This window comes from Neofelis nebulosa, chromosome 18 (genome assembly GCF_028018385.1).
Source record: "Neofelis nebulosa isolate mNeoNeb1 chromosome 18, mNeoNeb1.pri, whole genome shotgun sequence".
Classification (NCBI taxonomy): Eukaryota; Metazoa; Chordata; class Mammalia; order Carnivora; family Felidae; genus Neofelis; species Neofelis nebulosa.
In genome coordinates, this window is record NC_080799.1 from 17,505,553 (window position 1) to 17,524,351 (window position 18,799).

Below are 18,799 nucleotides of genomic sequence, written 5' to 3' on the forward strand. Positions count from 1 at the left end.
CTCTCCCTTGGGCCCAGCAATTACCAAAGCCCTGGCCCATGATTCCCATTCATACATAGGAACACAGCCCAGAGGGACTTTGGGGTCTGAAATGACCCAACACATTCCTTGCCCTCAAGAAGCTACAACTTGTACCTCCGGCCTCTGCTTAGCCATTTCTCCACTGGAACCCCTGCCTACACTTCTCATTGAGTCTTGCTTGTCCTCAGCCCAATCACTACCTCCTCCAGGAAGTCTTCCCTGACCCCTGGCTCGGTTTCCCTTCTTTAGGGCTTCCATCACCCACTGTGCCTCCTCCCCTCTGTCTCGGCAGACATTTATCAGGCTGTTTAGGATGGCTGTTTTGTTTGTCTGTTTTGTCCACTAGGTTGTGGGTTCCTGAGTGCAGAACTTGGTCCCCAGTCTTATCTAGCACCATGTTGGGCATAGAGCAGTTATAGCAACTGTTTGATGAGTGACCAAGTAAATGAATGTGCCGTGGTATCTGGGAAGGCTTCTCTGACAGGGCGGTGGCATGTGAGACATGAACCTCAGTGTGGTAGATCTGAAGTCAGTGGTCCTGGTTCAAACCCCGGCTCTGTTACTCACTAGGTGTGTGGCTGCATGCAAGCCATTTCCCCTCTCTGAGCCTTAGTTTGTCTATCTGAGCAATGGGGACAACAATGAGGCCTCATCTGCCCTAGTGATTTGTGGGAACCTTCAAATGATATACGGCACCTTCAGTCTGTGCCTGCAAAAGAGGTAGAGTCAGGTGTATTAGCCCTACTTTTATTTTTAACAAAGGAAGAGACTGAGGTTCAGAGGGACCACACTGGAACTTTTAAAGAACTATTTAAAAACAGAGGGATGCTTCCTGATAGCAGCTGAACTTGTGACAGTTGAGCCAAGGCTGGCCAGGGGAGCCAGGTGTATCGTGATGTGGAATATTTGCTGCTTCTTGCTGCTGCGACAAATTACCACAGATTTACTTCGTGATTTAAAGAAACACACATTTATTATCTTACCATTCTGGAGGCCAGAGGTCCAAAATTAGTCCCACTGGGCTAAGGCCAAGGTACCAGCAGGGCTGGTTCCTTCCAGAGGCTGCAGGGGAGTATCTGTTTCCCAGCCTTTTCCAGCCCCTCCATGCCACCCGTCCTATGATTTGGGGTTCCTCCCTCCGTCCTCAGCATGGCACCTCCTGGTCTCCCTGTCTCTTCCATCTTCACATCTCGGGTCCTGCCTCCCTCTCCTAAGGCCCCGGTGACTACATTGGGCCCACCTGGATGATGCAGGTGACTCTTCCCATCTCAAGACCCTTAAACTTAAATCACACCTGCGAAATCTCGTCGGCCACATAAAGTAACATCCACAGGTTCTGGGGATTAGGTTGTGGGCATCTGCGGAGGGCCATTATTCAGCCTGCTACCTGTGGTAATAATCTCAGCATTTTCTTGGGCATAGAGGTCATCTCATGATTCCCTCTGACCACCCCATGAGGTGATGGGAGTGCTCTGTAAACTGTGAAGTGCCTTGTATGGGTTAGTCGTACAGTGTTAAAGCCCAGAAAATAGGTTCTGGGCTTGAATATCAGCATCTCCATTCGTTTGCTTGTGGCCTTGAGCCAAGTGACTTAACCTGTCTGGGCCTCAGTTTTTTCATCTGTAAACTGGCGATAATACTAATGTCAGCCTGGTGAGAGTGTTGTGAGGATTAGATGAGGAAATAATGGAGAGAGTGTCCTTGGCTTGACACATAATAAGTGCTCAATAAATGACAGCTGTTTTCCCTATTACTCCATTTCGCAGATGAGGATACAAGGGTGTAGGGATAGAGGGCAGAGACTTGCCTGTCTGCGAGACTGGGGAGGAGGAGTCCATATCTGAGCAGCCTTGAAAGGCTAAAGTTTGAGTCTCCCCCATTCTTGTTCCTCACTTGGCCCCAGACCCCAGGCATCTGTCCCCTATTCCAGGCCTGCACCCACCCTCTCTGTGGTCCACTCTGTGACCTGGTTTAAAGTCCACTTCTTCCACAGCCACACCCCCACTCATCACCTTATAATGCCCTCCCTGCTTCCCACCCCCTCAGGATGTCTACACTCTCTTTTTGGAAATTCTTCCACCCCTGACTCTTGGGTTCTGGCCTCTAGTGCTCCCCCATTCTCTTCTGCTCTGTCACTCTCTCCCGATCCCTTAAATATCTCTTGCCCTGGCCTAGCTCTTCTCTTCATGCACACTCCCTGCTGGGTCCACCTACCCTTTTAATCAAGGGCTCCCAAATCTCTGCATCCAGGTTCTGCACCTACCTCTAGACTCAGCCAGATGCCTGCATGACATCTCCACTGGGATGTCCAGACCCTCAGCATCCTTCTCCTCCCACCCTGTTCCTACCATCACCTGTACCCAGAAATGGCCCCTCAATCCCAGACTGGAGCACCCAGAAGTCAGAGTCCCATCAACTATCATGTTTCATTAAGTCTCTGTCCTGAATAACTCTCCCATTTACCCCTTTCTTTAGGGCCCTTCTGTTTGCTAGGTTCCTCCTGGTGGGTTTCCTGATTCACTCTTGCCCACTGCAATCCATTCTCCACCTAGCAGCTGGGCAGTCTCAGAAACTCACATCTGCCCATGATACTGCCTTTGGCGAGAACCCTGCAGTTCCCTTTCCTGGCAGGATGGGGCTACCTCCTGCCGCTTCACCCCACCCCTGCACTGCTTCCCTGAGAACTGCTTGTAATCACTCTGCTGTTTCTGAGTCTAGGGTTTTGCTCATGCTGTTTACGCTGCTAGCAGATCTCTTCTTATCCTCTCTTCATCTGGGAGATGCATTCTTTTTTTTTCTAACCTTGGCTTCCTGGTGACTTCTTTTGTCATGCCCCTTGCCTCCTTCTCTGCCATTTCATGGGACATCAGGTGTTGCCTCGTGATGATCTGTGTTGACTTGGGTCTTTGGCACCAGACTGAGCTCAAGGAGGGAGGAGAATTCCTTTATTCCTAGAAACATGTATTTATTCCACACTTAGTGTTTGATGGGCACTATTCTAGGCCCTGGGGATAAAGCATAAACAAAATGGAAAAAAGTCTTTGCCTTCACAGAGCTTACCTTCAATAAATTGTATCATCTGTAGGAAGTTATAAGCACTCTCTAAAAAAAATAAAGCAAGGGAGATGGGAAAAGGGCGGATTGCAATTTTAAATAGGGAGATCAGAGGAGGCCCTACTGAGGAGACATTTGAAGAAAAGCTTGAAGTAGTGAGGGAGAGAGCCATGCAGATATCCCGGGGGAGAGCATTCCCGGCAGAAGGAATAGCCAGTGCAAAGGCCCTGAGGTGGAGTGTCCCTGGAAATGAGATCAGTGTGACTGGGGCACAGGGAAGTAGGGAAAGAGCAGTGGGAAGTGAGGTCAGCTCTTGTAGGGCCTCATAGGCAGGTCACAATCATAAAATGGCAATCAAAATCAATCCTGCTTGGAGGCCATTGTCAGGACTTTGGCTTTTATTCTGGGCGAGATGAAGAGCTATTGAAGGGGTCTGAGCAGAGAAGTGACATGATCAGACTTAGGGTTTTTTTCCTCCTAATATTTTATTATAAAAAGTTTCTGGGTGCCTGGCTGGCTCAGTCAGAAGAGCAAGTGACTCTTGATCTCTGGGTCATGAATTCAAGTCCGCATGGGGAGTAAAGATTACTTAAGCAAAACAAAAAAACCTTTAAAAGTTTCAAACATGCAGCAAGTTGGAAGAATTGTATATATGTGTATATATACCCGCCACCTAGATTCTGTACCATCTTACTGTATTTGTTTATCACGTATCCATATCCATTCATCCATCTATCAATCTATCTTATTTTCTTGATACATTTCAAAATAAGTTGGAGACACTGGTATGTTTCCCTCTAAGTCCTTAAGCATGCAGGTCATTGACTAGAGTCCAGTATTTCTTTACAGGTTTGTCTTTCTTTGCCCTTGAAACAAAATATCTATATAGTGAAATGCGCAGGTATTAATTGTATGATTCAGTGAGTTTCAATAAATGCACACATCTGCATAATGCAAACTCTTATCAAATACATCATTATCCTCCTGGAAAATTTCCTGTGCCCCTCTCCAACCCTTCCCAAGCCCCCAGAGGCAATCACTGTTCTGGTTTTGTTTTGATTAAGTTAACCTGTTCTAAAACTTCATATGCATGGAATTATACAGTATCTACTTCTTCACATCTGCTTTCTTTCACTCAGCATAATGTTTTTGAGAGTCATCTGTATTGCTGCTTAGATCAATAGTGTGTTCCTTTCTATTGCTAGGTTATAGTCCGTAGACTTGGCTTTGACTAGGCACTCTCTACTGGGTGGAGAACAGCCCTCTCCCTGTTTCTAGCTCCCTGCACAAGCCTGTCAAGCCTTGTGGGCTCAGAGCCCTGGATGAGTGCATTTAGGGAGACAGACAGCTTGTTCCCTAGGACCTTTCTAGGATGTAGTCTATGACATCAGTCCCCCAGAAATCTGGGGAAACATAACTATATCAGGGACAGTATGTAGGGTGACCAAGCAAGCATCCTGGTTTGTCCAGGACTTTCCCAGTTTTACCACTTCAAGTCCTGTTCCTGAGAAACCCTGGGAAAACTGGGATGGTTGATGGCCCTGGCAGGATCCCAACACTGCCCCTAGGGCCCCAGGCCCTTTCTGACCCCTTCCTCCTAAGGATTGATTTTCCGTAAACTAAACTGATCTATTCCTTCCCTGGTCTAAAACTTCCCAGGGCTCCCCATGGCTTTACCTGGCAACCCAAGAGATATACTCAACCTATGTCACTGGTTCTCAATCTTTGCTGCACAATGGAATCGCTCGGGAAATTCTGATGCCTGGCTTCTACCTCGGACATTTTAATTGGTATAGGATGTGACTTGGGCATTAGGAGTTTTAAAAGCTCCACCGGTGACAGTGATATGCTTCCAAGTTTGGGAACCACTGGCCTATGGATATATGATTTGCTTCCCTTATGTGGTGTTGAATATGTTGCCAACATTTCAAATCAAATGATTTCATATAAAAATCTAGACTCCAGGGGCGCCTGGGTGGCGCAGTCGGTTAAGCGTCCGACTTCAGCCAGGTCACGATCTCGCGGTCCGTGAGTTCAAGCCCCGCGTCAGGCTCTGGGCTGATGGCTCGGAGCCTGGAGCCTGTTTCCGATTCTGTGTCTCCCTCTCTCTCTGCCCCTCCCCCGTTCATGCTCTGTCTCTCTCTGTCCCAAAAAAAATAAATAAATAAAAAAACGTTGAAGAAAAAAAAAAATCTAGACTCCCGGCTACCTTTGACAAAGCAGAAGATCTGAGACACTGAGTGCCTCCAAGTATGGTAATCGCCACGGGGTGTGTAGCACCAGCTGCACCTGGAGACAAAACGTGTGCTCTCTGGTTGCCACAATCCTTACAACTCCATAGTTTCTTTCTCTGCTCATTTATGTTCATTTGCACAGCTTACAGGCTAACCTCCCAGCTCTGTAGCGAGGCATTTGAGGCCTTCCAGGTGCTGGCTTCTTCTCATGTCCTCAGCCTCTTCCGTAACTGTTCCAGTACATTCATCTCACTTCCCGCCCTCCAGTCACATGGGCCTCAGGGTACCTTTCATACCCACCTTTGCCTGCACAGTCCTCCCACCAAACTCCTTATCAAAACAGACAAGGCCTTGCTCACTTTGGCCACTTCAGCCTCTGTCTGCCCTCTTTCCCAAGTTCATCTACCACACCAAACTTCTAACACACTGAGGCTTGCCAGGCTAGTTCCTATCCTAGCACTTGCTGCCTCTTCCTGGGAAACTCTTCCCTTCCTCTCTTCTTTCTTTCTTTCTTCCTGGTCAATGCCTACTTATGTTTCAGGCCTTGCCTTAGATCTCATCTCCTTCTTCAGGAAGCTTCCCTGACCCTCAAACTAGGTCAGGTCATTGGTTAGTCACTGCACTTCCTCTTTTGCCTGACATCTCACTTCCCTTGCTAGAATAAGGCCACGTTGTTCATCTCTGTCCCCCTGGGGTCTAGGCAAATCGTGAAGTGCCTGGGAAAGAGTAGGTGTTCATTAATGACAAAAGGAAGCACACGTCCCTTTCTCCACTGGCAAAACTTCTACTCTTCTGGTTGCATTTCTACTGTAATATTCAACTCGGTTCTCCTGGAGATCCCAAATCTCACTGAGCTCGGGTCTATCTCACAATCCAGTGGGTCCCCAAACCCATTTTGCGGTTGTTTCCCCAAGGTCATAATGCGTAATTGGAATAGGTATACTCAGCAATGGACAGAATCCCCACATCAGTTGACTGGGTCTCTGCATGCCTGTGAAGGCAGGGCTGTGCATGGTTGGCGACCCAGGGCCCCATACAGAGCAGGCACAAGGGTAGAGTATAACAACTAACTTTCTATTCCATTTATCTGTTGATTTTCAGCTGGCAATGGCCTTTCTGCCAATCCCTTCCTTTGTTTCTCCTGTCAGCTCTGAGAGGCAGCTGTGGTGTAGCAATGATCAGGATGCAGTCTAGGAATGGAGGTTTTTTAGATTCAACTGATTTGTCTTAACTGTGTAATCTTGGGCAAGTCACTTCCCCACCTAGACTTCAGTTGCCTCATCTGAAACATGGAGCCAATAATCGTTTCCTCGTCTTTGGGGTCTAACATCTTTAAACATGTCAGGAACAGTGTGAACCAAGTGCAGAGTGAGCACCTGAGAAGCTGTATGTAAACCAAATTTTTGTGAAGTGAATACTTATTTCCAACCTTTAATTTTTAGAATCACCGGTAGGATTGCAGGCTCTCTAGGATTTAGGAAATGCAGTGCCAAAGAAAAGTAAAAGCCCGTGGTAATCTGGAACAACCCGAGTTGAGGTTTTAACGTATGTATTTTTAAGATACAGTGAGGGAAGCGGAGAGAGGCGGTCGGGGTAAATGAGAAGCTCTCCAAAAGGGATGCCTGGGCTCTGGTTCAGCTGCTGTGTGACTTAAGTGGCCTCGTCTGTAGAATGGGATCCCCAGGCCCTCTCCCCACACAGCCTTTTGTGACGCTCCGAGGAAACAAAGGAGGGACGCGTGCCTCCGAAACGGCCCGAGCGCGGGGGAGCGCGCCGCGGAACCGCAGGGGTTAAGGGCACCGAGCGCCGCGCTGCCGTCCTAGAGCGGGCGCGGGCGGACTTCCGGCGCGGGGCGCTCGGGGTTCGGGGGCTGGCACACGGGCGCTTCGGGAAGGGAGCTGGGCGGGTGTACGGCGCGCGGGGTTGCGGTTTGTTTCTGGGCAGCGGGCGCCCGGGTGGAGGACTGCCACTCTGAGGCTCGGCCCGCGCTGCGTCGGCGTCCTGGGGTCAGTCACCTAGGCCGGGCCCCTGGCCGACGTGACCCCTCCCCCAAATTCCGGACTAGCAGTGTTCCACGGTGGGCCGCGTTTGAGCCCCTCTGGCCTTGGGTTCCCCTGCTGTAGTGCGGGTGTGGGGATCCCGGGACTGGCCGAGGACAATAGGTTTCTTTAAATTACTTGCACCCTGGAATGCACTGTATCCCCATTGTTCAGTCCAGGAAACTGAGACTCAGGAAGGCCAAGTTACTTTGGAATAGCAAAGGCATGCTTTCCCACTCGCTTGTCTAGTCGGGGCAGAAGCCTACTTACAGGCCATATCCCTTGATTCTTGCGCTGGCGGGTGCTGCAGGGGGAGGGGGAGGACATCTGTGTGTGTCAGGAGCCATACCCAGGTATCTCCTCTCATCCTTATTACAACCTGCAGAGGCAGGTGCTGTTATCCACATTTAAAAGTAAGAAAAGAGAGGCTCAGAGCGATTTTCTTCAGGTATGATGCAGGTCAGTGCTGAGTGGCGAGATGTATAAACTCAGGTTTGTCTCACTTGCCTGGCAGATCTGTATTTGAGAATATTAGCTAATATTGAGCGCTTACGACTGAATCCTTTCACAAAGGAGCAAAAGCTGAGAGATGATGGGGGCAATGTCACAGACCTGGCTAAGTTAAATAATAGTGGTCTTGGGTCAAGTGTCTTTGTGTCCTTTCATTTTCCTCAAGGTGAAAGAATCAGATTTAGCACCTCTCTCTAGTAACAGTTTTATTAAGATAAGATTCAGGGGCAACTGTGTGGCACAGTGGGTTAAGCGGCTCTTGATCTCAGCTCAGGTCTTGATCTCATGGTCCTGACTCCAAGCCCCACATTGGGCTCTGTGCTGGGTATGAGGCCTACTTAAAAAAGAAGAATAAGGTTCAGATATTGTGCAATTTACCCATTTAAAATGCACAGTTCAGTGGTTCTTAGTATATTCATAGAGTTGTACAACTATCACTACAGTGAACTCTAGAACATTTTTATCACCCTCCTGCTGCCCCCTAGCTCTAAACTACCACTAATCTACTTTGTCTCTGTCGGTTTGCCTATTATGGGCATTTCCTATAAGGCCATACATGGCCTTTTGTGACTGAGATAATCTTTTTATTTTTTAACTTTTTAAAAAATATTTATTTTGAGAGAGAGCAAGCATGTGTAGGCTTGAGTGGGGGAGGGGCAGAGAGAGAGGGAAAGAGAGAATCCCAAGCAGGCTCCACACTGTCAGTGCAGAGCCTGACGTGGGGCTCGAACCTACTAACTGTGAAATCATGACTTGAGCCTAAGTCAGAAGCTTAACTGATTGAGCCACCCAGGCTCCCCAAGATAAACTCCTTTTTAAAACAAAAGTCCAGGCTTTGACCTCAGAGCTTTGGCCTGAAGCCATAGCCAGCTAGAATTGAACAGCATTGTTTTGATTTTGTTGTATTTATTTTTACCACTCTAGAGCAAATGATAGGTATTTCCTGTTTGTGGTAGTGACATAAAATTTTCTTTTTTGAATAAATTTGTTTCCATAAAAAAACTGAGTTGATACTTCTAAAGGACAAGATTAAGTAAATAGTAGCAGAGATGGCACATAAGTATGTCTCAAAGTTGGGAAGATAGGACATGAATGAAGTTTGGAAACCACTAGACTGTCTGATTTGAGGTTCTCCAGAATGTGGCTTGAAAACCACCCTCCTATTCCATTTCACTCTCTTCACAACTGTGAGGAAGCACATCATCTTACTGATGAAGAAACAGGTGCAAAAAAATTAAGTATGGTAACCTAAGGTCACACAGCTCGTGACAGAACCTAGACTTAACCTATGTCTGTCCAATTCCAAAGACCACCTACTTACCAAGTCTGGACATAAAATTGAAGGTGAGGAATGGGCTAGCAGGCTTGAGGGAGGATTCTAGCCACTATAGCAAAACGTGGGGACCAGGCTGGTTACATTGCTTTCGGTACCCCTTCAAACAAATATGCAGATATTTTTATAAATAATTTGTGACTTTAAATAGAGATCTCATTTCAGTCATCATTGGGGCTTTCTTCCTGTCTTAAGGGCACACCGGAATCCAGGAGGTGTTGCCTGGACAGCCAGGATGTATGTGTGTGTGTGTGTGTGTGTGTGTGTGTGTGTGTGTGTGTGTGTGTGCAAGCACATGTGTGTGTTGGTGCTGGGGAGACTAATCTCTGGTTCATCTTGACTGATGTTGGTATCCCTGTCTACGCCCACAGTGTTCCCTTCAAGTTCGTGACTTCTGCGCTATATCACAGGTGGGGCACCAGAATCTCTGGGTTGGCCAAGACTCCCTGTAGGTAGGGTCCCGTGTTTCCTGAAACATCAGGCAGCCACCTGCTCTCAAGATTGGCTACTTTCAGGAGCATGGCTATGGGGCATGTACCAGGACTCTCTCTCCCCTTTTCCAGGCCAGGGACCTTCACTAGGAGCCTCTGCCTCCCTTACAAAACCTTCTTACTCCACTTCTTATTTTTTCACTCTGGGCTTCAATAGCACGTTAAACTCAGAGCCCATTTCCAAAAAAAACTAGTTTCCTTTTCCTCAAAGGCAGAGAGAGAGAGCTTAAATTTTAAACCTTAAGCAAAAAGTAGCAAGGGGAAGACAGAACAACTAAATCTTGCCACACTGTTGTCATCACCTTCGTAACTCAGTCCTCTCATCTCATAGATGTGCAATTCAACTTGGACCCAAACTTGAAGTTAACTATACCTGTCCTCCTTCAAAGGCAATTGGGGTCCATCTGTTGTTACTCAGCTTGAGTGAGTCTCAGCCCTAACTCCACACAACTTAGATCTGAGAGTAATTTTGACCATATAAAACAAAATAACTAACGTTGATCCACGTAATATTCTAAGAGCTCTACATGCTATTATTGTGTCCATTTTACAGATGGGAAAACCGAGCCATAGAGAAGTTGAGTTTCTTGTCAAGGCCACACAGTTAGTAAATAACAAAGGCAGATTTCATTTTTTTAATACAAAATTTATTGTCAAATTGGTTTCCATACAACACCCAGTGCTCATCCCAACAGAGGTAAAGGCAGATTTCAATCCACATAGTCTGCCTTCAGAGTATGTGCTCTCAAACACAGAGCACACACTCTGAAGTCAGACTATTTCCTCCATTTACAGTAATATTTCTGTGTCCCATATATTGTGGAAAGTAGTCTGTAGCTACCTGGGAAGCAGGATTGAGGATTCTCCTTCCCAAAGAGGAGTCTGAGCACTCTCAGACCTGGATGTCTCAGGACACATTTCTCCCTCCCCAGCTCCTGCTTCTCTGGACATGAGTTAACTAATAGCTGTTCCCCTTACCCCAAAACTGCCACCCCAAGTTACTGTTAACGTGTCCGGTGTCCATGCGGGGCTAGGTACATGTATAATTTCTCTGTTTTTTGCTACAGCCCAGCAAGGAATCATCCCCATTTTACAGACAAGCAAATAGGTTTAGCAAGGCCAAGTGACTTGCCCAGGATCACACAGCTAGTGAATGGAGCAACAGGATTGCAACCTGGATGCCCATCTCTGAGTCTCATGCTCTGTTAACACTTTAGTGACCTTACAGACCTGAGGGCCACATCAGTGAGTTCCTGGGAGGCGATGACTGGCTGTGGTGCCCTAGCGAGTGTCTCACACTCTGGCTCCGTTTCCTTATTTGCAAAATCTCTCCTTTTACCCTCTTCCTATTCCCAACTTCCTAATGAAATTTTGGGAAAAGTTTTCGTTTTGTTTTCAGTTTCAAAATTAGACTCAAAGACCACTGTAAAGAGGGTGTTCTCGGGGCGCCTGGGTGGCTCGGTCGGTTAAGCGTCCGACTTCGGCTCAGGTAATGATCTCAGAGTCCATGAGTTTGAGCCCCCCATCGGGCTCTGTGCTGACAGCTCAGAGCCTGGAGCCTGCTTTGGATTCTGTGTCTCCCTCTCTGCCCCTCCCCTGCTCATGCTCTGTCTCTCTCTGTCTCAAAAATAAATAAAAACATTTTAAAAAAAGGTTTTTTTTTTAAATAAAAAAAGAGGGTGTTCTCATAAAGAAAGGAGTTTCACTTCTTTGGGGGGGTCATACTGTCTGCTCTAAGGAGACCTTTTCTGCCTAGGGTTATAGAACAGCAACTGGGCTGGGGGGCTTGGAGTTTGGGGAAAAGATGGGGACACTTGAGCCTGTGTGGGGAGCAAGGACATGATGGTAACAATGGCTCCTATTTACTGGGTCTTCATAATGTGCCAGACCCTGGGCTAAGCACTCCTTTGCTCGCTCTCTCTCTCTCTCTGTCTCTACACACACACACACACACACACACACACACACACACACATATGCTAGAGGTCACGTTTTTATTCTATCCACCGCCTGACTTCTCTGGATTTTTGGATGGGAGTTTTGTTGAGATCACCTCATCCTACCTCCTACTTTAGAGGTGAAGAATCATTTCACTCCTTTAACAGTCACGGAGCTTCTATTCTCTGCTAGGCCCCGGGCCAAGCTCTAAGAAAAGATAGAAAAGACCAATTCCAGGTGTTAGCAATAAGGATGGTATGAATATAGTGTTACTCTTATTTTTGCTTATCTGTATTTCCTAACTTTCTACAATGCGTATATAATGCTTTTATAATACAAGATCAATTTTCTTCCCTCATAGAATGCCTCTACTTGTTATAGTATTTTTTCTTCAATTTAAATGATTACATACCTGGGTGGCTCAGTCCGTTAAGCGACCAACTCTTTTTTTTTTTTTTTTTTGGGACAGAGAGAGACAGAGCATGAACGGGGGAGGGGCAGAGAGAGAGGGAGACACAGAATCGGAAACAGGCTCCAGGCTCCGAGCCATCAGCCCAGAGCCTGACGCGGGGCTCGAACTCACGGACCGCGAGATCGTGACCTGGCTGAAGTCGGACGCTTAACCGACTGCGCCACCCAGGCGCCCCGCGACCAACTCTTGATTTCGGCCCAGGTCATGATTTCAAGGTTCGTGAGTTAGAGCCCCGCATCGGGCTCTCTGCTGTCAGGTTGGAGCTTGCTTCAGATCCCCTGTCTCCCTCTCTCTCTGCCCCTCCCCTGCTCGTTCTCTCTGTCCCCCCCCCCTCTCAAAAATGATTACATGCCTCTGAAAGTTCTGAAGTTCCAGTTAAAGAAGTCAAGCAAGAACTTGTATTAGAGAGGTGTCCCCTTAATTCAAGTGACAGCCACATCTGCATTTCCTTCTTGAGTAAAGGAATTAAATGTCGTGACACCCCACCTTTGTCTCAAATCCACGCTAGGCCCAGGGATGGGCATCTGAACCCAACTTTCCATAGCAGGGATTCTTAACGGGGTGGTCCCTGGGCATGAGCATCAGGAGAGTTACGAGGGCAGACTCGGTTGTTATAATTTCTCCGGACGCTACAGGCATGCAGGGAGCCAGGCCAAGGGATGCTGATCGATCATCTTGTAACTCACTAGGCAGCCCACACAATAAACATCCTGTCCAGAATGACACTGGACTCCTATGGGTGGCCTGATGACCTGGTGAAGTGTTTGAGCCTAGAAATACTGCTTAATTGCATTGTGCCTACCCAGCTGATTGGCTGATCTCTTGGGAACTTTGAAAAGCAGACCCAGAAAAAGTGGACTGAAACAGGGAACCATGAGAGTCCATATCAGAAGTCTAGTGGGGTCACCATTCTGTCAATGAATGTGTCACTTCTAATTTGGTTCTAGGGACCCCATAACTTCCGTGTGCCTCAGAGGGCATGGTCAATGTCCCAGGTGTCTGTAAGACTCTACCATGAGCATTCAGCAGCTAGATGGTGTTTAGACCTATGAAAACTCCTGTAAATGTTTTTTTCTTTTATTGAAAGTCAGTGAAGAGGCAATAAGTGACATTTTAAATAATGTAAAATTATTTTGTCTATTAATGCGTATTCTGCATACCCTTCCTTATTTTCTTGAAATATTTTAGGATTCATTCTTTCCACAGGTTACTTTGGGACAGGTAACATGCCCTCTTTTTTTATTTTTATTTTATTTTTTTAATGTTTATTTATTTTTGAGACAGAGACAGAGCATGAATGGGGGAGGGGCAGAGAGCGAGGGAGACAGAATCTGAAGCAGGCTCCAGGCTCTGAGCTGACAGCACAGAGCCTGACGTGGGGCTCAAACCCACAAACCATGAGATCACAACCTGAGCCGAAGTTGGACACTTAACCGACTGGGCCACCCAGGCGCCCCTATTTTGTATACATTAAAAAAATTTTTTTTAATCTTATTTATTTTTGAGAGAGAGACAGCGTGTGAGCAGGGGAGGAGCAGAGAGGGAGGGAGACACAGAATCAGAATCAGAAGTAGGCTCCAGGCTCCAAGCTGTCAGCACAGAGTCCATCGCGGGGCTCGAACCCATGGACTGTGAGATCACGACCTGAGCTTAAGTCAGACGCTCAACCGACTGAGCCACCCAGGCGCCCCTTTAAGTTTATTTATTTATTTTGGTAATCTCTACACCTAACATGGGGCTCAAACTCACAATCCTGAGATCAAGAGTTGTATACTCTTTTGACTGAGCCATCCAGGCACCTCTTTTCCTGTCTTTTTAATTTTACCGCTTCAAGTCCCCAGGTCATGACAAAGAATGACTTGAGATTTGTATATACTGGGTCTGAAATTCTCACAGTTGCCTAAAAGTAAACCCACATATTTAAGAAATTTGTGTAAGTAGACTTCGTGAATGGGGAAGGATTATACTCCTGAGCAATGCCTAGCTAACTATATATAGGAGCTAAATATTTTATTAAATATATAATTATAATCACAAATTCAATTAAAATAATTAAAGTTATAGGCTCAGAGACGGAAAGCAGTAGGCTGAGTCACACAGCAAGTTAGTGCAAAGACAGAGCTACAAGTCTGGTCTCTTAATCTTCAGCTCGATGCCTTTCTACTTGTTCTCTCCCCATGACTGCTGCCCCCCAAAGCTATGGCTATGAAAAAACTATAGATTAATTTAAAAGTGATACTGAGAAGAAAAGGAAGGTGAAACAGAAGTCACAACAGGAAGGAAAATTCTTAAAATCTTTTTTTTGGGGGGCGCCTGGGTGGCTCAGTCGGTTAAGCGGCCGACTTCGGCTCAGGTCATGATCTCACGGTCCGTGAGTTCAAGCCCCGCGTCGGGCTCTGTGCTGACAGCTCAGAGCCTGGAGCCCGTTTCAGATTCTGTGTCTGCCTCTCTCTCTGACTCTCCCCTGCTCATGCTCTCTCTCTGTCTCAAAAATAAATAAACGTTAAAAAAAAAATTTAAAAAAAAATCTTTTTTGTGTGTGTGTGTGGTATTAGTATTTTATTATGGTAACAAATTACCACAACTTTGTGCCTTAAAACAACACAGATTTATTATCTCACAATTCTATAGGTCACAAGTCCAACATGGGTCTCACTGGGCTAAAATCAAGATGTGGGCAGGACTGTGTTCCTTCTGAAGATCTAGGGGAGAATCCACTCTCTTGCCTTTTCCAGCTTCCAAAAGCCACCCACAGTCCTTGGCTCATGATCCTCTACCCCCATCTTCAGAGCAGCAATGTCACTTCCCTGTGACCCTTCTTCCACTGTCACACCTCCCCCTGTCCACGGCCAGAAAAGGTTCTCTGATTTTAAGGACCCATGCGATTACACTGGACCACCTGGATAATCCAGGATAATCTCCCCATCTCAAGGTCTTTAACTTAATCACCTCTGCAAAGTCCCTTCTGCCATGTAAAGTAACACATTCACCGGTTCTGGGGGTTGGGGCATGGGCATTTTAGGAATTAGAGCAAGGGCCATTATTCTGCCTATCCCAGTAATGAAATATCATGCAAATGCATAAACATTCATAGAAAAATAGTTTAACATAATATTATTAAAATACCCTAACCACCATCACCCAAAGCAAGAAATAAACACTGCAAGAATCTCAGCAAACCCCCCACTTAATCATATTTTTTGTTTGCATTTGCCTGAAATTTTTTTGTCCATCTATTTATTTGAAACATTTTGTCATTTTATGTGTGTTTCTTATAAATTGATTATAGCAGATTAAAAGTTTGTTGTTGTTGTTGTTGTTGTTGTTGTTGTTGTTAATTTTTCTCTTGCTGGGTGCCTGGGTGGCTCAGTCATTAAGCATCTAGACTTCAGCTCAGGTCATGGTCTCACAATTCATGAGTTCAAGACCCACATTGGGTAAGCACAAGCCCCACTTAGAGTGAATACAAGCCCCGCTTTGGGTGAAAAAACACAAGCCCTGCTTCTCTTTCTCTCTCTCTCTCCCTCTCTGTCTCTCTCTCTCTCTCTCTCTCTCTCTCTCTCTCTGACCCTCCTGGGATTCTATCTCTGCCCCTTGCTCACTTGTGCCCTCTATAAAAATGAATACATAAATAAAATTTCTTTTGCTTATAGCAGATCTTAAAAGTAGCTTAGTCTGACAGGTTCTGTCTTATAATGTTTATTCAATCCGTTCATATTTATTGTGTTAATCCATACACTTTTTTTCTTTCCACCTTATTTTACATGTAGTATTTATTTTTTCATTAATATTCTCCTGTTTGCTTTTTTTTTTTTTTCCTAACTTTTGTGGGTTTGGTCTGGTTTCTATTTATTACCTTTCCCCCTCTTTGTAAACTTGCTAGTGTTTATCTTCTTTTTCCTAACAATCACAATTTTTCTTAAATTGTTGTATTTGTGCATGGTCATAATCCTACTCCTTCATCAAATATTTTACTTGCCCACTTCTTCACAAACCCCCAAAAGATGATAGCTCTAGAATGCTCCTTCCTCACTCTCCCTACTCCTAGAGTTTTACTATGATAGCTTAGTTTTTTTAATTTAATCTATTACTAGGTTTTTCATTAAAGTTAATCACTTATGCAAAGGAATCCTTATTTAACACTTAAAGCCCAAGTTCCCAGTCTACTGCTATCATTTAAACTGAACTCTCTCTCTATAAATACGGATTGCAAGAGTCATTGCTCACTTTGCTACGTCACCTCTTCATCTGTCATTATCTTGGCTCTCCACCACTACTGAATTTCTTGAGCACTTCCCTCAGAAAGGGCATGTGATATATGCACTGGATCTTGTATGCCAGATGTCCTCCTTTTGCCCTGGCTGGAAAGTGACACGATTGCTGCTTTTGACTCTCGGGTTACATTCTTTTCTCCTGGAGTCTGTATTCTACTGTCTCCTAAATTATAGTATTGCAAATGCGTGGCTTGAAACTGGTCTGATTCTCATTCCTTTATAAATAACCTAGTCCAGAAGCTTTTTTTTTGTGGGTTTTTAGGGTTTTTTTGTGTTGTTGTTGTTGTTGTTGTTGTTGTTGTTGTTGTTTTTCCTATTTCATAAGTTCAGGAATTTCATCAGGCTATGTCTAGATACTTATCTTTCTTCATGTCAGTCCTTTTAATCTTCAGGCTCAGATTTCCCTTTCCATCTGTCACTTTTCTCTTCTTTTGGGACTCCTATTATTTGCATGTTAGGTCTTCTGGACCTGTCCTTAAAATTTACATTTAATGGCATGATTTCCTCTCGCTTATATGTTTGATGTCTTGTAAGGTTTCTTCCAGTATTTTTGAGTCTCTCATTAGTGTCTGTGCCAATTACCAAGTGTATCTATTCTAACTATAAATTCAGGCATTGAGGAAATAACCACAGGATGGGTCCAAGAGCCATCTGGGCCCATTGAATTGGCCTGGACTAAAGACTCCATCTGTCACCTGATTGTTGTAAGCCCCTACTTGGAATGGTGGACCGCAGTGGCATTTTAGGTCCCCAGGAATAAATCCATTTACAGCCAATGTCTAATAATCCCAGAAAGGTCTGGGTATGTCCTTTTATCCAGTGCACAGATACCCTACTAAATGGCTATAGGTCCCTTTGGAGAAGGCTTGCAGGAAGATTTATGATGAGTATTTGCAGCAATGATGGAGGTTCCTTCCTCTAGAAGACTCAGCATCACCTTCAATCAAGGGGCTCAGGGTCTACGGGTCTATATTGTGTATGGGAAGTGATAAGAGTCTGTGACTGTCCACTTTTTTTGGCTTCCAGAGCTAGGATCTGTACTATTGTGTAGATCAAGAAGGAGAGAAACACTTCCAGAATAGTAAAGACTTCCAAAAATCCACTCCTCCATAAAAGCGACAAGAACTTCTGGCAAAACATTGTCCAAATAAGTTTTTTCAGAACTCTGGAAACTAACAAAAGGTTAGTTACAATCCAAGGAATGTTTATTTTAAGAAAAAATAGCTGTATCCTACTGAGAGCAGTAAATTTTGTGGAATTTTAACTTGCTACAGTCCCATTCTCCTCTCCCCAGGTCCGCAGAAACCTTGAAAACTAAAAGCCTAATAACTAAGGAAGCTGTGAAAACCAGTGCCCTAGTAGCCACCAGAGGGGGCAGAACAGGTTTGAAGTTCTACAACTTCTCCATCCCCAAAGAAGTGTCACTATTTGACCCATTAGCTCTCTGAAAAGCCTATTCTTAGAGTTTGTCTTTATTTGACCTAAGTCAGAACTGTCACTGTGCTAAAAGCCAAAACCCTAGGGCATGTGTTGAAAACAATCAGTGGCAATTGTTTAACACTGCAGCTACCGGAGGTGACAATATCAGTTGGTGGTAACAAGAGGCTGATAAAAAAACTTAAAAGGAAAAACTAGGGACTGAGATATTCTTAGGACTTTGAAAACTTTTGACATATTTGGGGAATTCCTAGATGTTCACAAGCATATTTAGGGTTGTGTGCATACCCAGGAAAAATCTGAGGAGATCCTAAGTTCTCACCTCTAGCTGACCTTGAAGTTCTGTACAAGCAAGAAGTAAAGATCAAAGCAGTATTGCACACACAGATAGGGCCCACAGGAGACTTATTGTTTGAAGGCATTTAAGGAAATATCTCCAACCATTAGCTGATCACTAAGCTAATTGAGTAGAGACTTCAATGGCCACACAGTAAAGAATATAATTTTTAGAGAATTAGTCTAGGAGAGTCACTAAACAAACAAACAGTAACAACAACGAAGTCTGGGGAGAGGTGGAATCTGATTTGCATAGTTGCCACATTACACTATTTAAGATGTCACTTTCAAAAAAATTATGACATACAAAAAAACAGGAAAGTATGGCCCATGCAAAGGGAGAAAGCGGTAAAAAGAAACTGTCCCTGAGAAAGTCTAGACATTGAAATTACTAGAAAAAGTCCTTAAGTCAGCTATTATAAATATATTCAAATAATTAAACGAAAATGTGTGAAAATCATGAGTATAAGAATGTCTTGGTGGGGGGGGGGGGGGGCGCCTGCGTGGCTCAGCTGGTTAAGCATCTGACTTCAGCTCAGGTCATGATCTCACAGTTCGTGGGTTCGAGCCCCATGTCGGGCTCTGCAGCTGACAGTGTGCAGCCTACTTGGGATTCTCTATATCTCTCTGCCCTTGTCCCCCTCTCAAAATAAATAAACT